The sequence below is a fragment of the Camelus ferus genome, chromosome 24 (assembly GCF_009834535.1).
Source record: "Camelus ferus isolate YT-003-E chromosome 24, BCGSAC_Cfer_1.0, whole genome shotgun sequence".
NCBI lineage: Eukaryota > Metazoa > Chordata > Mammalia > Artiodactyla > Camelidae > Camelus > Camelus ferus.
In genome coordinates, this window is record NC_045719.1 from 16,513,499 (window position 1) to 16,537,088 (window position 23,590).

The following is a 23,590-nucleotide window of genomic DNA, read 5'->3' on the forward strand; positions in this document are numbered from 1 at the left end:
CATTGTATCAATATAGCTAACTCTTTTTTATTGAAGTATAATCAATTACAATGGGTCAATATCTGGTGTACAGCATAATGTCCCTGTTCCATATTCTTTTTAATTAAAGGTTATTACAAGATATTGAATATGGTTCATGCTGTACAGAAGAAAATTTTTATCTATTGTTATATGTAGTGGTTAACATTTGTAAATCTCAAACTCCCAAATTTATCTCTTCCCTCCTCCTTTTCCCCAGTAACTGTAAGATTGTTTCCTATGTCTGTGACTCTGTTTCTTTTGTAGATGAACTCATTAGTGTCCTCTTTTATTTTTTTTCTTTTTCTGGTTTTTTAGATTCCACATAAGAGTGATATCATATGGCATTTTTCTTTCTCTTTCTGGCTTACTTCACTTAGAATGACATTCTCCAGTTCCATCCATGTTGCTGTAATTATTTTATTATTTTTATTGCTGAGTAGTATTCCATTTTATTAAATACCACAACTTCTTTATCCAGTCATCTGTCGATGGACATTTAGACTGTTTCCATGTCTTGGCTATTGTAAATAGTGCTGCTGTGAACATTGGGGTGCCTGTATCTTTTCAAATTAGAGTTCCCTCTGGATATATGCCCAGGAGTGCGATTGCTGGATCATAAGGTAACTCTATTTTTAGTTTTTTGAGCAATCTCCAAAATAGCTAACTTAATGATTGAAGAGTGAATATCTGAGGAAGCTGCCACAGTCTTTTACCTTCTATTTTCTTGAGGCATGAGGAATTTATCTTTGGGTTACAATGAGGTGAAGACTTTAACTTTCCTCTTTTAAAGAATGACCCCCTCCTCTTCTGTGCTGCCTTAGATAAGTACTTCTCCGCGATGCATCTAGTGACTGGATGTGCAGTTGAGAACTGTGTGGCTCACCGTCATCTGGGTTCATGGGCCTGGGTTCATGCACTGTTGCTCACGTGGGTTAGAGGGGTTCCCCGGACAGGGAACCAGAGCCCTGAGGGGAAGGGGTCACCAGGCACTCCAAAGAGGGAGTCTCTGTCTCTCTTAGGCTGAATTCTTTTTCTTTTTCTTTATCAGTAGAAGTAATCTAAGGTGAAGAAGACGATGATAATTAACATCATGGAGAGCATTTTATAATTGAAGCATTTCTTTCAGTGCTTATAAAGTATTAAAAAGAAAGTACCAAGTCATTAAAAAAAAAGAAGTCAAACTATGTGCTTTGCTTTCAAGGATTTTAAAGAAATATTTGTCATTTTATCATGTCTGTGCACACATCTTTCTGACACCAAGAAACCAGTTCAGCCTGGGTTAGTCTTCTAAGTGTCCCAGGTCAGGAGTCAGAACTTCCAATATCTGGCTCTACTTCATATTTCTTCGAGAGCTTAAGCTGACCCCTGAGCAAAAACACCTTCAGACTTGAATGTAGGCATTTTAACATCCTTAATAGGGGGGACTGCACAAAGGTACTGTAATTGTCCCTTTGTTCTTTCCAATGCCTGGCCAGTCAAAACCGTTTTGCCTTGGAAGAGAAACAGAAAGCAAGTTTGGAAAGTGTTCTGGCCCATTTCGATTTTTATATTTGAGCTCATGATTCCAATCACGTCTCCAGAATGATTGTGCCCCCTTAGTTGCTTTAGGCTAATTGTCTAAAATTCCTCCCCCCCCAAAAAATGAATTTGCTGTCTCCATTGTTACCATAAACCAGAAAGTTGTATGCATTGGTAGGGTGAGGGTGGTGTTTTCTCAGAAATTCTGCAGTCAACATTTCCCATACACTATTTTCCAAAAGATTAATAAGCAAAAAATATTGCTGTGGCCATTAAAAAGTATATGGGGGCTGACACAACATTGTAAACTGATTATACTTCAATAAAAATGTATCTTTTACAAAGTCAGATTTTTTTTTTGAAAAGTATATGGGGGTTGATTGGTTGCTTTATGGTTTTCGGGCTTGAAGGTCTAAACATGATGCTAGACTGGATCTTTCCCGCCCACCCGAAGAGAGATGCTGGATTAGCAGGAAAGAGTCCAGATACCATGTTAGTGTTTATGTCACATCAGGGTGCAGAGCAGGTGGACAAACACAGTTTTAAACAGATTTCCCAATATTTTCTAGTTAAATTCTTAGGTATCCTTTAACATATAACCCAAATTAATCACATCATTAAAAGAATAAGAAAATCTGCTAATTTTGTTCTAGTTGCATTTATCTAAAATTCAGTAAGATATCAAATGATTTCAGTTTTAGGACAATTGCATGGTCCATTCGGGGAGCATTAGCTTTCTGCCATCACTTTCAAGATACACTAAAATCCAATATAGCTCTTCATGTCTTGTTCCCAGTCAAAATTAAATGCAGTCCTTTGAAAGAAAACATTTCCATTTCCGTACTACATTGTGTTTTATCCTCATTTCTCCTGGTAACTGTATTTATTTTTATGACTCTAGAGTTAATTGCACAGCTTTCTTTGGTGACTTCGCTTGTGTTTTGTGTTGTTCAGTAGAGGCCGTCCTTGGACGCTGCTTTGAGCTCCATAGTAACTCAGATTTCTTCTAATCCGCACTGCAATGGAGCTCTTATTTCCTCTGCTGTAAAATATAAGACCATCTGTTGAGTCTGGGCTGTTATTATTTTTATCATCACTGTGACTAGACTGGACCCCATTCATGCTCTGTTGATAAATCTAGCCTGTCAGCCCTCAGAACAAAGGAGTTTTGTTTTAGCTCTCCTATCTTATGTCACAGCAGTTGATCATTTCTCACTCAAATTCTTACAGTTCATGAGTTACTTGTATGAAGGCTCTCCCTGGCCTGCCCTCCACCCTGCCCATCCGTAGGCCAAAAGCAAGTCGAGGGGTTCTTCTGCCTCCAGACTGCATTCCACAGGTGTTCACCTCGGCACAGCCGTATGCACAGCCATCACTCAAGTCCAAGTCACAGACATCTCATCCCTGAGGTGCTGTAGTGTCTTCTGCATTACTCTTACCACTCTCCTAACACACTCTTCACACAGCGGCCAGAATATCTTCTTGTTTTACTTTTCAATGAAGACTTTTTTTTTTCTGTCTGTGCTTGTTGGCATTCCCAGGTTAGCTTCCCCAGTACACAGTCTGGGATGTTTGAGGCAAAAACAAAAACAAAAACAAAAACCCAAAACCAGGGAACTCCCTGCTGGGTCTTTCCTTAGGCCCCGAGGGCCCTAACCTGTCTGTCTTCTCTCCAGCATTCAGAGTCTTCTCCTGTTTGCTTTATATGTAATGTCTAGGGTTTTAAGCTGTACTGAGCAAGAGAAATAGGGAAAACTACATCTTCTCCACCTGATCTGGACCTGAAAGTCCAGAATATCATTTAAAAACATAAATCACCTTGTATGACTGTCCCCAGTTTAAGCCATTCAGTGGCTCCCTGTTGATCTTGGTAGGCAGTGCAAACAGACATTAGTCACCTACAAGACCCAAGATGATGGAATCTGGTCCCATCCCTTCAACTGTTACCTTGTAGCAGTTGGTGGTTGTTGTATTCAGTTGGCCTTTTATTTCCCTGCAAAGACGCCTTTCTCACTCATCACTTTACAAGCTGTTGGTTGTCTCCACCATTTGTACTTCTCTGCTTGGCTCTATCTCAGTATTCATTTTAAATGCCCCTACCTAATACTATTCCTTTACTTTCCTTACGTTTGGATTTTCTTCACAATTAATATAAATCTGATTTTTCAGTCATTACTTTTTCTAGTTGGTCTGTGTGACTAGGATTACAACACAGCCATTGATCTTTGGAAGATGCGTTTAACCAACACCTCATGCTGAGGACGCCAGTGTATGCAAATCAACCATTGTATAAACACCCAAAAAGTCCCTAAATGATAGAACACTGTGTCATCACAGGCACAGCTGCTGGTCCTAGCTTGCTTATGTTTGATTCATTGATTGATGTAACTCGTATTTACCAAGTACCCTTTAGGCATCAGTCACTATTCTAGGTGTTGGGGAGACAGCTATAAACAAAATGGAAGTCCCAGCTCTGGTGGAGCGTACATTCTAATGAAGGAAGAAAACCTATAAATAAATATGAATGAAATGTACAGCATGCCATGTGTTGAGTATAAAAAGGAAAACATGGTAAGGGAAGAGGAAGAGGTTGGAGCATGCAGATGTAACAAGGTGACATTTGAACGGGGACCTAAATGAAATCAGGGCCAAGCTATGTAGATATCTAGGAGAAACAGAGGGAATAGTATGGACAAATGTTCTGAAACTGAAGTGTATGTGCGGTTACTGAGGGGCAACAGGATACTAGTGTGGCTGGAGCTTAGGTAGGGAGGAGCAGGGCTAGGAGATGGTGTCGGAGGAGAAGCCCACATAATAAGACCATTGATGGAGGTCGTTGGCCAACTTTGACAATGATGAACAGCCTGTGCTTTTCACACATGGCCACCCTTACTGCTGGCTAAGATACTACCCATTGGAACATGGCGACAGTACCACCAAGAGAAGGAAGTTGTATGGTGAGATTTGATTCAAAACATTCCTGATAGCCTTAAGTTCTAGTAAGAACACTACATACATGACACTTACCAGGCCTGATTTCCCTAGTTGACTCCACAAAGGCAGCGAGAATGAAGAGAAAGTAAAGATAATTACGGTGAGTTCTAAAAAAGTAATTAGAAATAGTTGTGAAAGGAAATGAACTAAGCATTTCAAAGTTATTTAAAATTCCAAACTCACAGTTGTTTAATTGCTGTCCTATATTGCAGTATGACCCGTGTAAGCAACTGAATCAAATTCTGTGGTAAGTGAAAAAAAAAAAAAAAGGAAAATCAAAGTAGTCTAGACATACTAATGGAAATTAAATGCATGTAATCTTTTATTTTTTAATTGAAACTTGAAAACTGTACTTAGCGCATGTATTGCAGTATTGCATTTCATTTGGTAGATACGGGATAAGAACTCAATGCCAAGTCTGATACTACAAAGAGTGTACGTTAGAATCTTGGACAGGAGATGCAAAAGGAAAAAAGTGGCCAGTTCCTCTCTGGTGTTCTCCTCATTTTCATTCATCCATCCATGTTCATAATGAAAACCTTTAAGCTGACATTGACTGTGTCTGATTGAAACAGAAAATAAAGGTTTCATTCACAGTCTCCCTTCCTGAAATCAAAAGTAAAGAGAGCCACTTTCTAGAGGTCTTCAGTAAACATGGTTATTCTCAGAACCGAACTATTTCCTTTTCCTCTTTTACTATCTACTTCTTGCCTAATAACCTGGGATTAATGTTCCATCTTCTTTGTCATTACGTGCACCAAACCACAAAGTAGGTACAGAAAAATGCAAATTATACAGCGCTTGAAAATATTATGTCCCATTTTGTAATTATTATAATCATGTACTAGACCATGCTCGCCATAATGAACCACTGGAGAGCTTTCATTCCACCCTGTTCTCTCTCATTCATAACCCTTCACATTGATGAGTCCCTTTATTTGGAATGTCTTCCTTCCCCACCCAGTTCCCACTCTGCCTGACTAACTCCCATTCATCTTTCCGAACTGGAGGTTTTAAGTGACTTCTTCCTGTAAACCTTCCCTAATCATCCTTTCTGGGTAGACAATTCTTTGCACGTTAGCTCTGTATATCTATATTATAGAATTTAACACATTAATTTAATCTTAACTTTTCTTATATCCACAGTATATAACACAATGCCAGGAACATGGCTATGCACTCTAATATTTGTTGAATAATTGAATGAACACAATCCCAAAACAAACATTCTGTTATTTATATGTAACAGTGACAAAATTGTAGTGAATTCTAAGGTCATGAAGGTATTTATTGCTTAGAATTCCTTTTTATTTATGTATGATGTATTTATTTATTTTTCAGTTTTATTAGGTAGAATTGTTACAATTTGACTGCACATATACAATATATTGCATGTAAATACATATACACAGTATACTGCACATGTTTTTTAAATTCACCTATATGTACTGTTCATTGTCTCTGAGAACATTTAGAGCTTTAGCTTTTTAAATTTTCAAAGTTATCAAAGGAATAAGGCCAGCCACAAAATAAGAATTAATTCAAAAAGATACATACACCCCGCTATTAACAGGAACATTATTTATAATTGCCAAGATACGGAAGCATCCTAAGTGCACATCAATAGATGAATGGATAAAGATGCAGCATATCTATGTAATGAAATACACTCACCCATAAGAAAGAAGGGTATTTTGCCATTTGCAGCCCTTCATTCACTTTTTTTTTTTCACCTTAGAATTCCTTTTAAAGTAAAGGCACTGTCATGTAATCGTAATTGAAATAAGCCCACATTTATATTTTGCTTAATTATTCTGGTGCTCATTGAGATGACTCTATTCCACTGAATCGTCCTCAATGCACAATACATCTTACTTTTTCAGGGTAGTCATTGAGAATCTACAGCAATTTAAAATTTGAATAAAATTTCTTGATGGAATATATATATATATATTTTTTACCAAACAATGTCAGTGAACAAAAGTAATCTAAAATTATTTGGTTTTATATAGTAAGCTCTGTATTTTCATTTCTTATCTATTTGAACTCAGTGCTCATTATAATCTGCACAATAAATTGGATGGTTTTATGTCATTTGGTAATGAAAAGAATGGTCTTACCGGAAAAAAGAAAAAAAATTACATATTTTTTCTCTTCTTCAAGATGGAGCAACAATTTTGTAAACACATACTGCAGCAAACATGACTATGACAATATTAGCTTTTAGCATCACTTTCAAAGATGAAATAGGCTTCCCTAAAAATACTGTTTTTCTAACATCCTTAAAAAGAAATTGAGATGAAATTTTACATAAGATCATTGGGATCCTTAAGAACTTTTCAGAAGCACTCAATACTGAAATCACTGCCCCCTAGGGATATATTTATATGTATTTTATAACACATACTCTAGTAAAAGATTATACTCTTTAGAATTTTGAAGGACTGCCAAATGAACTTGTTTTCCCTTCTAAATTATGTATTTGATATTTGGTGGCCTCCCAATATTATAGTTGAGTTTACCAGAGTGATAATGGCTTTCTTACAAGGCCTCTCAAATCTGAAAATGCTTTAATTTCTTCATAAATCAATGATTCAACTGTATAGAAAATAATCCATTCTCAATGAACCTCATAATTGATAGAAAAATACTAAAATTTGCCATATATGCTAATTATGTTAGAGGAAAGGTTATAAATGGATGCTTAGAGCAATATCTTAAATTATCATCCTTCTTACCTTGGTGAATTTTTTTGCATATTGTGATTTTTATTGATTTTAGAATAAGTCTCATTTTTGCAGCTACTTTTATCTGTGTGTACTTGTGCAGAGGAAAATTGAGAATGCTATATCCCAGCAACTATTCAATTACAGCAAGTTTAATTAAAAGTTAAACAATTGCATGTGTTTTGTTCTATTCTCCAGATCATCGTTATTTGTACTTTAACATGTTAATACCCTTCTTTTTTCTCATATACTAGAATTTATGGTAAAGTTATATGGCTATATTTATGGGTTTTTTTTTTTTTTTTTTTTGTAAAACCTAGTTTGGAGCCATTAACTATTGCTTCACTACTGGAGGACATTCATTTATTCTACAACTGTTGAAGATAAAAACTATCACAATGAGGTCAATATTGCTAAAAGCTTCTTTTAAAAGTATACACACACACACACACACACACACACACACACACACACAAAACCTAAACACCTCTAACTGAATAAAAGAAAGTAAACTCATGTCCATAGTTTCCCCATATTTATTACTCTTCACTGCAGTTACTTTCACCAAAATTTGGAGACCTTAATCTAGGTTCAGGAAATATTAAAAAAAACCTTTTCCTGTTTTTTAGATATGAATTATAATTCTTCAGGAACCCCAAACTAGCCAAAGGTTGGTGTATTCATTCCACCTCTTTCTGTCCTTGACTTCTCCATCACTCAGAAGTTAGTGATAGATGTATTATGCCACGGAAAGTGGGGTCTTCCTCCTTTTCTTTCTTTGCTGTTGCATTCTACTCCTCTTCGCCTTTAATAATCCGAGTAGAAGGAGGGAGCTGAATAATGAGGGAAAGGTCTTCCTTCCTGAGAGTAATAGAGACTCTTACCTGATGATCATTTATGACAGTGAATCTCAAACTGTAGTCCCCAAGCATCAGTGTCAAGATCCCTAGGGGCTTGTTAGAAATACAAATGTCTAACTGTGAGAAGGGCCCAGCAAACCCATCTTTTAACAAGCCCCCAGGCGCTTGTGAAACACGCAAAAGTTCTAGGACCCCTGATTTAGGGAATAATTACTGTGACAATCGCCCATGAGAGAGGGCACAGAAAATTCTACGCTCCTCTTGAAGATCTTCTGCAAATGTGTGGATTAAATGCAGGAAAATTGACATCCTGAGGTCCTGTGCCTTTGGATATATTGCAAAGTAAGAACCTTTGTCCCCAAAATGATTGACTCTGGGACATTTGTGTCACAAGTTACCATATGAGGTTTGAGGACTTCAAAGACTGAGGGATTGTACTGGATTGAATGGTCTCCCCTCCCCAATTCATGTCTACCTGGAACCTCAGAAGGTAACTTTACTTGGGAACAGGGTCTTTGCAGATGTGATAGTTAAGATGAGGTCATACCCTATTAAGGTGGGCCTGGTATCCTAGTAAGAAGGTCATGTAGAGAGGCACCCAGGAAAGAAGGAGACAGAGATGGTAGCTATGCTGCCACAAACCAAGGAACACCAAGACTTGAAAACTCCTTTGCTGGGAAACAGGCATAGACAGTTTCTTCCCCAGAGCACCCACGAAGAGCCAACTTTGCTGACTCCTTGATTTTGGACATTAGGTCTATTGAAATAGGATAGGATAAATGTCTGCTGTTTTAAGCAAATCAGTTGTTGCTAAAATTATTACGGCATCTCTGGGACACTAAGACAGAGAACATCATAAGGTTTAAATCTTATGACTTACTCTTGGTCCGTAAAGACCTTCTCATGAAAATATGTTCCATTAGAAGGCTGCCCTGCCCGCCCTCAACCTCTGTTGGTTCCACCCCCACCTCTGTGCAACCCTCCACCCTTTTAAAGGACCTTTGAAAAGTCTAGCTCTAGCTATGGAAGTCGTATTCTTATTTATTGTTGGAGGAAAAAAAAAACTCTCCTGGAAAAAGTATTCAATGTAAAATCCTTTTCATCGTGGAGAAATAAAGCATTTGTGTATTTTTAGTTAGAAATCATGCCTATTATCTTCCATCCATCTGTCTTTCAATAAAATTTTAGATTGATGTGGATTATGTTTTTAAGCTGCTTTGTACTCACTTGTTCGAATACATACCAAGCCTTTTAATTGGACCATTTTATATGCAAATACCTCTAATACTATTAAGTGTATCTGTGTCTCCTTCTGTTGCTGTTTTAGTTGTGTCATGAATGCACTGACCCTCCAGAAACAGGGTTAATTAGTGTGTGAGTGTGTGTGCGTGTGGTGGCTGCCAGCTGGAGATTTAAGATAAAGAACAGTGATTTACCAAGCAAAGCCCTTTGTGTCTTAAAAACAAAACACGTGTAACTATAAATGATATATTTAGGGAGCTGCCTTAGGATATGGATTTGCATTCACTGTACCCTGTGTGAATAGCTCCGTGTTCTCCTTTGCTATGTCTTTTTTCTCAAATGACTCAGTCAAACCTCTGTCTTTTAATATACAAATACATATTTTAAAAGTCATACGAATTGAAAGAAACATTTAATAACAAGACAACTTTGGTAGGATAATTTAAATGACTTAAAAGATTTATCTTTTTTTAAGATTTGTTAGGTTTTTTTTTTTAACAGTTGTTTTTTTTTGTTATGGTTGCTCAGTAATGCAACATTACTGTTAACATGTAGGGAAAAAAAGCACAGAATGTTTAAGAGCGTGATTTTTCGTGTGCTTTCTTCTATTTTTCATTTCTACAGCCCTCATTTCTAAACCTGCTAATGTTTGTTTCCCCTGACACTTTAACATCCTTAGTCAGTTTGTCAACATTGTTTTCTAGTATTTCTCAATTATTTTTCCCTCAGTAATATTTGAGCTGGCACAAAGATCTCTCTCAAAGATATTTTTGAGACAATTCCCTCAACACAGGATCAATTCTACATTTTAACCCAGCAATGGTAGTGCAGTTTCAATTCCATGCTAAGGAAGCTGGAGTTAACTTTTAAAAACGGACATAGGTCACGGACATAGAAAACAAACCTATAGTTACCAAAAGGCGGAGGGGAGGGAAGGATAAATTAGGAGTTTGGGATTAACAGATACACAGTACTATGTATAAAATAGATAAACAACAAAGGACCTAATGTATAGCACAGGGAACTATATTCAATATCTTGTAATAACCTATAATGGGAAAGAATCTGAATATATATATTCCATATAGGACTGTGTATGTATATATGTGTGTGTGTGATATATATATAGTCTGAATATATACACACACACATATATATATATTCAGACTATTTTCCATTATAGGAATATATATTTGAATCATGTATGTATGAATATATCTGAATCACTTTGCTGTACACCTGAAACTAACACAACTTTGTAAATCAACTATACTTCAATAAAAAAAAATCAGTGTAAGTGATAAATATTTTGGGGTAAGGTGATAGCATAAAAATGTTATGCTGAATCTGAAGGTATTAAGCAAGACTGCTTGAAGAAGAAAAGCTGTCTTTAGTATATGTAGATTTATGCTATTTCTATACTAATCATTAAGACACACAAACAAACAAAAACCCTTTCCTTTCGTTCTTCCAGTAGATCTATTATGTGTCGAGTGTTAGGTGTTCGGCATAGAGAAGACACTCAGCGTTCTGCTTTCAAGGGAGACTAGTCTAACAGGGAAGAGGGGCCGTAAACAGACAACTATGAACCAGCTTAAATACAGGATGGGGGCACTTGGACGGGGGAAATTCAGATCAGGTACTCTGTTGGTTTCCTACGACCACTATAAGAAATTACCCCAAACCTTGTGGCTTAAAACAAAACAAAAAAATGTACTCTCTCATAGTTCTGGAGGCTAGATGTTCAAATGCAAAGCCCGGGCATGGCCACACTTCCTTGGGAGGCTCTTGGTAGCCTTCTGGCCTCTTCCAGCTTCCGGTGGCCGCGTGACTCTGATCTGCCTCTCTCCACATGGCCTTCTCTGTGTGTCTCTGTCTTCTCCTCTCTTGCCCCTTGAGAGGTGATATATCATTGGATATAAAGCTGGTTCTAATCCAAGGTGATCTCACTTCAAGATCTTTAAAATTACATTTCCAAAGACTCTTTTCCAAATAACATTACATTCTTGGGTTCTGGGTGGGTGTATCTTTTGGGGGCTGTTGTTCAACCCGCTCCAGCTACCCGGAGGAGGGGACACCTTCATGGCAGAGCAGGGTTGAGGGGAGAGGGGGACACTGTGAGTTCTCTTTTAAGCACGGACAGTGAGAAATGCCCAGGTCTTTTCCACTCTCAGCACGAACACCCGGCACCCAGGAAGCACTCTGTGGCTGCGGGATAATAACCCTACAATAGATGCACCCATGAAGATGATCAGCAGACAGGTGTACGTACAGTCTGGCGATCAGGAGGGAGGTCTGGATTGGACAGAAGGGATTCGATTACCGAGGGAAGCTGTGTGAGAACAGGAGAGCGAAGCAAGGACCAGGAGACAGTCCATCTTTGAGGAGCTGGTTGAGGAGGAGACTGAGGAGGAAACTGCTGAAAAAACAAGAGGAAAAACGGGAGAGAGGGTAGCCTAGGCGACAGGAGAGGAAAGAACCTTTAGGAAGAAAAAAAAAAAAAAAGGTGTCAGGGTAGGTCAAGCTGATTAAGTAGTATAAAACCTAGATTTGGGGATTTTGATGCTGTAAGCAATTTCAGAATTTAGGAAGCCGGTTTTCAGTGGATTAAAAAATGGTAGAAAGTTTGACAAACTTTTAAAAAATTTTTCTGAGCAGTGTAAGTAAACCAATATATAGGCTTCCCTTCCATCACCCCTGTTGATGAAAATAATAAGTAAAATCAATAATAAGAATAGAAAAGAGTTTTATTTGAACCAAACTGAGGATGAGCCCAGAAGCCCGCTTCCCAGATGCTTCTGAGAAACTGCTCCAGAGAAGCAGAGTTTTCAGCAGTTTTATATCTTGTCAGAACAAAGAACATTAAACAGCTCAGAGTTACATTTCTTCAAGGTTTCAAAACTGAAAAAGAACTGACCAGCACATGAACAGTGAGTCAGTGTGGCCTTGGCACCTGGGAAGAGGGTCTTATCATCAAAGGAGGACCAGCGTTGGCATCCCAGAAAGAGGGGCATTTAATCTTTTTTTTTTTTTTTAACATTTTGTTATTGAGTTATAGTCATTTTACAATGTTGTGTCAAATTCCAGTGTAGAGCATAATTTTTCAGTTATACATGAAGCATACATATATTCATTGTCACATTTTTTTTGATGGGCATCAGTCTCTTTATTTAACAAAATATCTTCTTTTTTTAACTTTTTTTATTGATTTATAATCATTTTACAATGTTGTGTCAAATTCTAGTGTAGAGCACAATTTTTCAGTTATACATGAACATATATATATTCATTGTCAAATTTTTTCCTCTGTGAGCTACCACAAGATCTTGTATATATTTCCCTGTGCTATACAGTATAATCTGGTTTATCTATTCTACATATGCTTGTCAGTATCTACAAATTTTGAACTCCCAGTCTGTCCCTTTCCACCCCCTCCACCTTGGCAACCACAAGTTTGTATTCTATGTCTATGAGTCTGTTTCTGTTTTGTATTTATGTTGTTTTTTTTTTTTTAATTCCACATATAAGCGATCTCATATGGTATTTTTCTTTCTCTTTCTGGCTTACTTCACTTAGAATGACATTCTCCAGGAACATCCATGTTACTGCAAATGGCGTTATGTTGTCGTTTTTTATGGCTGAATAGTAAAGGGCATTTAATCTTAATTTTGAACATGGACAGTCTTTACTTCTGGCCAGTGTGCCCTTTTCTTTAATAATTAAATCAAAGCTACCATGTATGTTTGATAGGCCACAAACAGCCTTTTTAGTTAGCACCCAATTCAAGTGAACTCATGAATGAGCCAGAATGACTCCCCTCTATCTCAATATGTGAACATTGCTTTTATCACCCACAATGTACATGTGTCAGAGGAAGGGTTTTTAAAAATTCTGTGTGAGGACACACATCTGTGACCTCTTTTCTTTGATCGAAGAGACGGACTGGACAAGTGGCCCTGCCTTGTTGGAGTGGCTGTGCTGTCCCTGCTGGGGCGGGGCTTCTAATCATGTCCACGATGGAAGAACACGGTTCGCAGACCGTGGTTCTGACTCTGTCCTCCAGGTGAAAGGATGTCCTCCGGGCATCCCACTGAGTCGACTGTGACAGCAGTCAGGCATCCGTAACATGGACCCAGAGACCTTCCTTTGAGTCGTGTGAAATGTGTCAAGAAGGAAAGGATGATTCAATTTCATACGCTAGAGATTTATAGCCACTTTATAATTTGATTGAATCATCAGCTTTTTCCTTTACAGTGGCACTTACTGTTAAGTGAAGTTTGGTGTTTTTTTTTTTAAATTAATAACTGAAATACCCTGGTAGCTACAATCTCATCTGTTACGAGGACACTGAGCGAACTCTTCTGTCGCCTGTGGTCACTGCACTGCAAATTTGGCCTTTTCAACTCTGGGTTGGGAAACAGTGGGACATTGCAGTTTCTGTTTGTAATTTATATTCCCTCACAACATTCTTGAAGTAGTAACAATAGTAATTACATTCTAGTTCATCTGTGTCAACTGATTTTTTTTTAAAAAATCAAGGAAAGTAAGTTTGGCCATTTTGGACATTGTTTATTTATTATTTATTTATTTATTTATTTTTATTATCATTTTTTAATTGAAGTACAGTCAGTTACAGTGTGTCAATTTCTGGTGTGCAGCTCAATGTCCCAGTCATGCATATACAAACATATATTTGTTTTCATATTCCTTTTCATGAAAGGTTCTTACCAGATATTGAATATAGTTCCCTGTGCTATATAGAAGAGATTTGGGTTTTTTCAATCTATTTTTATATATAGTGGCTAACATTTGCAAATCTGGACATTGTTATTTTAAATGGTAACAATGATCGGCTGGTTTTGAATCATTTTCTCTGCTTTATGGGCTGAGGTGAGGGCAAGTGTGTTCATTTCTTTCACATGCAGATGATGTAGAGTATTTGTCTTTCTCTGTATGACTTATTTGACTAAACATAATATTTTCTAGGTCCATCCACATGGCTGCAAATGGCAGAATTTCATTCTTTTTCATGGCTGAATAGTATTCTATTGCATACATAAACCACATCTTCTTTATCCACAGTGATTTTTAAATATATGTTACACTGTTGCTGGCCACCCAGGCTGTTAATTGGTTTATAACATAATAAGTTTCATGTGTACAATATTACATTTCCAACTTCTGTATACACTAGAGTGTGCTTACCACCAAAGTTTAGTTTCCACCCACAATTAAGACATGATCCTAAGGCTTCTTTGGCACAGCATAGAAAAATCCAGCAGTGTATTTTCTATTCTTTTAGCATTTATATTCACAAACTACATATGTGTATCTAATTAGAATTTAATAAGCCTTTCACCCAAGAGAGAATTCTGATCTCTGTAAAGCTTTTATCCTTGCCCTACTTATAATGTCATTATCAAGTTCTTTATTCTGCAGGTTTATTTTTTTTAAAGATACAATTATATGTTATTTTCCTGCATGTTACAATTATGTAGTTTTCTTTACATGAATATTGCTTTTGGGAGAAAATGCTCTTTGAAATATGAGGAAAATGAAACTATTGTTTCTGTAGAAATAGGAATAGTCTATATGAACAATAGATTGGAAAAAGAGGCACGTTCAACGTGAATCTGAGGCTTTGTTGTTCACACTAAATGAAGGGTAATTTTCAAAAAATAAGGCCAAAAAAATGGAATATGGGGTTTCATAGTTTATCAGAAGTCTAACATTTTTACTGCCAGTAATTCAGCATAGTGTGGCCTAGAACCACACTCTACACTGCAGTGTGTGTGTGTGTGTGTGTGTGTGTGTGTTGGGGCAGGGTTGGGGGTGGTGTGCAGGGGACTGAATCAGTCTCACATGTGCCAGATCTGGACCTGGGCTTTGCTACGGCTTTACTTACAAATTCAGCTCACTGTTAGCTTTAGGCGTATTGAGGAAGGAAACAGGACTTTCCCTTTAGCTAAACTGAGCTTGGCAATGCTGCAGCAATGTCTTTATGCCCAGCCTAACACCCAGCATTTCTGAACCACAGGAAATCTCCCCCTGCTCTACACTCCAGGTCCCAACTGTCCAGGCTTGAAGACATATTTCTCCACCATGTTGCCCTGACCCCCAGCCACTGGAGAGCTGCTGCAATGAACAGACTGAAGACCTTGTGCACCTTGAGGGGATCTTTGTCAGCTCTCCTGCCCTGCCCAGCCTCTCTCAGCCACCCCTAAACACTCAATGGACGCCGGCAGGAAAGAGTTGGCAGTCAGATACAGAGTCTGTCTGTGGTTGCAGGTGCCTTGGGATTTTAATTTATGATACCAGCCCTTTTGCACCTGTTAAAATTTTGCTAATGGCTGAGTTGCTTGTCCTTACATCCCTCTCCTCCCCCGTCCCATGTGGTGAGGGTGTTCCTCCTCTCACCGTATCCTCAGGAGTGATTAAAGCTGTAGATTCTTCTCTCCAAGGGTTAATCTCATTTTGAAAATTAATTTATCTAAGTTACTTTGGGTCTTCAGTTCTTTGGTGGGTTATTTCATACCTACTGCATTCACCTCCCCACAAACAACCACCCTTAAGTGTTTAAGGTGTGCGTACCGGAAGCTTGTCCACCTTGGGAAGGCAGACCTAGAAGCAGTTTCAAGGCAGGGAACTCCAGAGTCCCAAGTACCCAGCATATGTTGTAGAAGGGAGTTACTGGTTCTTCTTCTAACTCATAGCTGAGTAGGGAAGGACACAAGCCAAGGAGGACCAGGAGGTCCAGGGCAGGGCCTTCCCTGCTCGCTTGGCTAGGTCTGAGGTCAGTACTGATAACATAGTATTTTGGAGACAGGTGGGAAAACTTCATAAAGAGAAGGCAAATGTAGAGGGGAAAATAAAAGATGCTGAAGATGACCTATGACTCTGCCCAGGGCCAACTCTTAGAGCTATAGAAATAGAATACAGACATCATCTCTCTAAGAGTAGAGGTGGCTTCAATATTGCTGGGATAGTCTTGAAGAAATAGGGTACAGCACATCTTCTAGAAAGCTAATCTCTCCAGACTGACATATTATAAGGAACAGAACTAATGTAAAAGCTTACCTCAATTAATAAAATACACAAACTTGGCCCACCTGAGAATGACTATGACAACTCAAAGGGGAAATGTCTTCACTATCAGATTTTACGTTGCCCTCCAACCAAAAGCAAGCACGGAATGACTGCTGAGATAAACTTAAGATAATTTACTTGTCTTGACTGGGTTAGGATTTAATTGATAGTTTAGGCAGAACTTCAGTTGCAAAAGAAACTTATATTCACTTTTTAAGGTACATAGTTTTTACATATGAAGGAATTATTTATAATTATAGGTGTTCCTATATTTAATTACATGATGGAAGTTTTAATGTAAGGAACTACAACCAACTTCAGAATAAAAAGATAACTTTAATTAAAAGTTATTCTTCACTGTGTCTGATACAGATAATTGTATGCTTTTCTGGGATTTAGCTTTCATTGTAGCCTAAGATATACTTGTAGAAAAATATGAAATATTATGCCTCCCCACACACACGCACAAATGCTGAATTTGTTGGGATCATCTTGGAGAGAGGTTGGAGGATGTGTTTCCTTTTTGAAGCAGTGCTGAGGAGTGAAGGCAGAGAATTATAGTGAATATGGTGGGTGCAACATGTACTTAATCCTACCCTCTCCGTCCCAAAGAAACCCTATATTAAGAGTAAACGAAAATACTCACTAGAATAAAGAAAAGGGAGTGCATAGAACAGCAGAGAGCTATGGACATATTTGGAAAAATGGGAAGGGAATGGCTGAGTGGTCCTTGATTTAGCTGGGCAGAGATGCGGAAACCTGGGTATCTGCAGAGGAGATGCCAACGAGATGGAAATGGAGACTCCCTAGAGAGTCCTCGAAAGGTTCAAGGACGGGAAGCACAAGGAAGCTGGAGGTGAGAGGTGGAACTGAAAACACGGCTTGGTTGAAAGTCTTCCAGCGAGTAATTGGACCCCAGAGTCGCCTCCTTCACCCTGTGCAGCCTGGCAGCCACCTCTCCCTCACGTTGCAGGAGACACGGCGGGAGGGGGCGTCGCTCCCCGGAGTGACTTAGCTAGACAGGCTGCAGATTCAGCAGTGTGGAAACAGTGGCAGGTGCGGGTGAGGTGTAACAGTGAAGTCTGGTAGACGAAGTGGAAATCTGCGTGTTGAATCGTGATAAACTTCCCTCTATTCCAAGCCTTCTTACCCAGTTTTGCTCCCAGGATCCTGGTAATCAGGGTTGTCCCTCGCAGGCAGAACATTGGAGGTCTCTAGATCTGACTACCCATGGGGGGAGAAATCTAGTTACCCTCGAGGATGTTTCAGGGAAGTCACAGCTTTGTCTAGTCCTAACGCCCATAACGCAGTGGCTGAGTGGATAGTTAAGGAACCTGAGAAGTGGCAGAAAATTTCTAACATAAAACATACCAAAACAAACAAACAATTGAAGGAAACAAAGATTGCAGGATAGAGATGAAAGCTTTAAAAAAAAAAATCCTGAAATGTATGTACTCGATATTAGAAAAGGAATTATATCCATGCAACACACATGGTGTTATGAAAGAGAAACAGTTAAGAGACAAACAGAATTCTTAGAGACTAAACATCTATTAGCAGAAATTAAATATTCAACAGGAGAGAGATGAGGAACTATTCCAGGGAGGAAGGGGGTAGAAAGAAGATGAATAGAAAAGATAATAAAATGAGCAGATCAGTCTAAAAGGTCCAACATTAACTGAAAGGAGGTTAGTTTTAGAATGAAAGGACAGAGGAAACAGGGCTCAGAAATTACACAAAAATATAATAAAATTTCCCTAGACTTGGAGATGATGAGTAAAAGTCCCTTGAGAATCAAACACAAACAATGGGGGGGGGGGAGGAGGACCCCACCAAAGTATGCTGCCATGGGCTCTTAGAACACCAGGAATAAAGAAGAAATCATATTTGGATGAGGGAACAGAATGACTTCTCAATAACAGCCCTAGGAACTACAAGTCAGATGAAGAAATTCCTTGAAATTTTTAAGTAAAAGTATTTCTAAACAATGAACTCTAGTCAAGCTACTGATTAATGAAAGAAGAGAGGAAGAATGTTTTCATGCTTTCAAGTTCTCCAAAACTTTGTCTGTCCTGAGCATCTTTCCCAGGAAGCGGTTGGAGTTTATGCTACCCCACCCACCCAGGGGGGAGTCCATCAAGAAGAAGAGAACAAAGAATCCAGCAAAGGGGCTCAACACCGCAGAGAAGCAAAAGCCAGTCTCAGGATGACAGCTTAGAAGCACTATTGCTGCAAAAGGGACCAGTGCGGGGGCAGGGAGGGGGATGCTGAAAAAGTAATTGATACATTTGCCTATATTAAGACGAATGTTGCATGTCTATCGGAGAGTTTGGGGGGGGGGGGAATGTAATAATGGCAGATAGAAAATTAAGCAAACTAAAACATGACACAACTACCAATGGCAAGAAAAAGAAAACTGTATAAAAGAAAGGAAATGGATCATATATCCCATGTGGTTTACATGTAAACGATACATGCACGTGGCCAAAACGATGTAAACATTGGTTAGTGCTTCATCTAAAATCGTTGTGTAATTAAATTGCATGGATTAAGGGAAGAAGAGTGTGTGTGTGTGTAAGAAAGAGAGAGATTTAGAGCACACGTGCTGGAGGAAGTGTGTGTAAGAACTACATTCTTATCTTCCATAGTAGAAGGACAGTAGATAATATCGACATTTGAAAAATAATAAAAAAGTTGTACGAGAGCATCATTTAGGAATATCGAATAATCGTCATAATGAATAGTTGCAAGTTGAAGGCATTGGTCTCTGGGATTCAAGTGGAAGGAGGGGCAGGGTTGGGATGGGACATCCTTTTAAGCTCTGTCATTCTATACAGCTTTTAAAAATACGTGCATACTTTTTTTAATATATAAAAGTTACACTTTTAAAATAAACTGAATGCAGTGACTTCTAGAGCTCAGCGGTGTTCAAGCTGAGCCTCCCAGATGCCTGGAGGTTTCTTCAGGGACTGCATATGGGAGAGGGAGCTGCGGAGGGGGTCCTGAGCTTCTGCTAAAGCTGTGCAACATCATGGTCAAGTTTCAGTGAATTCTTTCCTTTGAACAAAGGATTCCATAGCAAAACAACAATGACAACAACCAACAGGTTTGAAAAGCCCTGATTAGCCACATGCTCATCTGGAGAAAATCTGCTCCCGAATGAATTAGCTGAATACAGTCATCGCCAGGCTCCTTCCAGCTTGCCCATCACCTTTCGTGTTCCTTTACCTCGTCCAGTACAATTGTCCTATTTCCTACTCTGGATAAATCTCAAGAAACTTGGCGTAGAACCAGTTTGTTTGGGTTTCCAGTAAGGACTGGATGGTTGATGATGAAAATGTACACAGGTTTGAAGTGATGGCATTAAAAACCTTTTCACTTTTCTCCCAAACCAAATTGCATCCTCACTTCTTAAGAGGCATCAAATGTGGAAAATGCTGCTGGAGCTCAAATAAGTGTTGTAATAGCAGGACTCTCTGTGTCCCTAGGAGGAGGTTAGATGTTCTAGTTTTGCCTAGTGATATAGTTATGATTGTGCTCAAATTAGGGTTGAATTTAATCCCATAAGGAAAAATACCCCTCCCCCGGCTTAAAGGAAAAGATCCAAATAAAATCGTGACTGTTAATACTGAGGATAATCCCTATCATTTATACGTGTGGAGTATCGACTGTTCCCTGGGCTACAGACCCTCTCAAAAACAAATCATCCTTAACTCGGTGAGTTTAATTTAGGGAAAAATCAAATGCTGATATAGATACTCCTGAGAAAGCTATTCCCTCATCAACCAATCTCTCTCTCTCTCACCCTCCCACCACCCCCGCCACATACACACAGTTTGAAGTGTTGTACGTCTTCTGTGGGCATCCACTATTTCTAAGTCTAAAATAACTAAGAGCTTCTTTGCCAGAAAGAGAAAGAAAAATACCATATGATGTCACTTATATATGTAGAACCTTAAAAAGGACACAAATGAACTTATTTACAAGACAGAGACAGACTCACAGACATAGAAAACAAGCTTATGGTTACCAGGAGGAAAGGGGATGGGGAGGGATAAACTGGGAATTTGAGATTTAAAGATACAGACTACTATATATAAAATAGATAAACAACACGATTCTACTATATAGCACAGGGAACTATATTCAAGACCCTGTAATAGCCTGTAATGAAAAAGAATATGAAAAGGAACAGACACACACACACACACACGTTTAACTGAATCACTATGCTATATACCATTGTAAATCAGCTATACGTCAATAAAAAAGAAAAATAACTACATATAATTTTATATAAAGTTTACATAAAATATAACATAAAATGTATGCACTCATTTTATGTATTTTATATATTCTTATTTTACATGTATATCTCATTTAAGTTGACAACTTTTTGACGTATGTAGTAGTATTCTCATTGCAGAGATGAGGAAATAGTGCCCCAGGTTGCATGGCTGACAGGGGGTAAACACAAAAAGAAATCTATATTTTCTAACATTCTACTTGGGCCAAACACCCCTTAATTAATAAAAGACTAATTTTTATTAAAAGCATGCATAGTACATAAAAAAAAAAAAATCCTGGATCGCATATATAGGATGACCAGCTAGTCCTGGTTTGCCTGGGACTTTCCTGGTTTTAGCACTGAAAATCCTGCCTGCAGGGAAACCCCTCAGTGCCATTCAAACCAGGATGTTTGGTCACTTTACAGACAGTGCTCAGCCTAAAAGGCTGTAATAGATGCCTTTCATGGGAACTGAGAGAGAGAGACAAGAAATGCAAGTAGAGGAAAGTGATCAAGATGGTTTATGGAGACAAGGGTGAAGATGATTTCTCACCCATATCAAAGAAAATCGGTCTTAGCAACCACAGCAACACGACAGAACAATTACCACAACTTGACAAAAAGTTTCCTATAAATAAATAAATACATCTGTAGCTTCATGATCCATGTCAATATCATGAAGGGTCCAAAAGACACCCAAACTGGACACTGCCAAATCTTGAACTGTGAAGCATCCCATGAGAAGTAATCACCAAACACACAGCCAGACATCCTAGGACCAGCCATCCTCATCCCCCCCTTACACCTTGCTGTCCTCAAGAGTCTGCTGCGTCCAAGGTGCTGCCCCCAGTCTGGGTTACAGCCTGCTCCCTGCTTCTGCTGGGCCAGATTCTATTCCCAGATCCATTCCCTTGTTCTCACTGGTGTCTTCAAGATCACTCTTTTTCTTGCATGCTTCTCTCCAGGCCCTTTCTTCGCATCAACAGAAGCCCCTTTAAGCTTCTTCTGGGTCTCTTTCCCCATTGGAGCCTCCCACTTCCCTTCCGCTCCTCTCCCAACCCACCTGCCTTTCCAGAGACTCAGACAAGAGAGAGAGATACCTCTTCAAAGATGAGGAGAGAGAAGGAATGAGGACAGGCTGCATGTATTCTTATTTGAGTATTTTTGGGGGGGGGGTGTATGTGTGGACCCATAAATCATTTAGCTAGGATTCCTTCTGGCCTTCACCTTTCCTCCTAGTGCCCACAGGTGTTCTCAGATAGTTGAAATCATGGGGCATGTACGTTTATATGCTATGATTGTTAATCCATATCTTTCTGTTGTCTTCAAAATTATCATTGTTCCCAGTTATCCTCCACCAAACATGAAATTATAATTAGTATATTTATACATACGGCCCCTTTTCATAACTAGGGATATTTTCATACCCTCGGCATTCAAACTGAGTGCCTGTTTCATCCCATTTTGAAATTGATTGGCATTTAATAAGATTATACATAGCATGCTGCTGGGGTTTTTATATTCTTAGCAAGATTTTTTTAAATTGAAGTATAGTCAGTTTACAATGTTGTGTTAGTTTCTGGTGTACAGTATGGTGATTCAGTATATATATATATAAATATATATATTATATATATATATTCCTTTTCCTATTCTTTTCCATTATAGGCTGTTACAAGATACTGAACATAGTTCCCTGTGCTGTACACTAGGAACTTGTTGTTTTGGATCCATTCCATATCTGTTGTTAGAGTCTGTTGTAATAGTTTTTCTGCTTTTTCTTGGGCAGTGTCTGTTTTAATTTCTTTTCAAACAACTACTACTTGGATTTATTCATTTCTTCCATAGGAACAAAAACCACTATTTACACCCCCCCCCCAAAAAAAACAAACAAACTCACTTTTATATAAAGAGCGTCTTAGTCCATTCAGTCTGCTATAACAATATACGTAGACTGAGTGGCTTATAAATAACAAATTTATTTCTCACAGTCTGAAGGCTGGAAGTCAAAAATCAAGATGCCAGCAGATTCGGTGCCTGCTTCCTGGCTCACAGAGGGCCATCTTTTTCGCTGTGTCCTCTCACGGTGGAAGGAACAAAGAAGCTCCCTGGGGCCTCTGATAAGGGCACTAGTCCCATTCATGAGGGCTCCACCTTCATGATCTAGGCCTCTCCTAAAGGCCTCACCTCCTAATACCATCACATGAGAGATTAGGTTTCAGTATGAATTGAGGGGGGGGGCACAAATACTCAGTCTATAGCAAATAGTGTATAATTTTAAAAAAATAATGATATGGAAAAGACACACACAAAAAGTCATCCACAAAACTATCACCATGAGAATAGAGCCTCTGTCCGTGTCTTCAGGATGCCAGGGAGGAAAAGGTAACAATGACCGGACCCTTCACGCAAGGGGATGCCTGACAGATCAGCTCCTAAGACCTGAATTTGAACACCTTGTTTACCCGGCAAGGAGCCTGCTACCAGCATTTGCCATCCACAGAACTGTGCTAAGACAGTCTATTTCTGGAGAATGGAGCAGAGATTAACTGCTCGCTCGTGATAAATCAAGGGTATTTGATTTGCCTGTTACATGCCCAGTTTTCTTTGGAAGCAAGCCCTGGAAGCTATTTTTCTGATCAAACCCTAACTCTCCTGTTAGTGCTTATGAAAGAGAAAAATAACATTTACTCATGATAAAGACTGAGTTCTAGCCATTATAAATCTTATCAATTGCCTTGTGAAGGTTAGGGGGGAAGAAAGAAGAAAAAAAAATTCCCGTGTGCTCACTTAACCTTGGGTTTGGACTAATGCTGTCACTACCCTTGCAGAATGTTCTGGAATTTCATGGATCG

General features: G+C 38.7%; 1 protein-coding gene and 1 long non-coding RNA gene across 4 annotated transcripts in view; one reads left to right on the plus strand and one right to left on the minus strand.

The window, feature by feature from the left end:
- Positions 1–23,590, plus strand: part of DTNA (dystrobrevin alpha) — a 293,850-nt gene that overhangs the window by 46,219 nt on the left and 224,041 nt on the right. The gene's annotated exons all lie outside the window — the stretch shown is intronic.
- The window catches only part of LOC116659551, a 28,920-nt gene that overhangs the window by 3,014 nt on the left and 2,316 nt on the right, over positions 1–23,590 (minus strand). Inside the window, exons 3-4 of one of the 3 annotated variants that reach the window (XR_004314910.1) lie at positions 4,567–4,640; positions 542–1,079 (exon numbers count right to left, since the gene is read on the minus strand). This is a non-coding gene — a long non-coding RNA (uncharacterized LOC116659551). Of the gene's footprint in view, positions 1–541; positions 1,080–4,566; positions 4,641–23,590 lie in introns of those variants that run through there. The other 2 variants (XR_004314909.1, XR_004314908.1) reach the window with 2 other exon arrangements.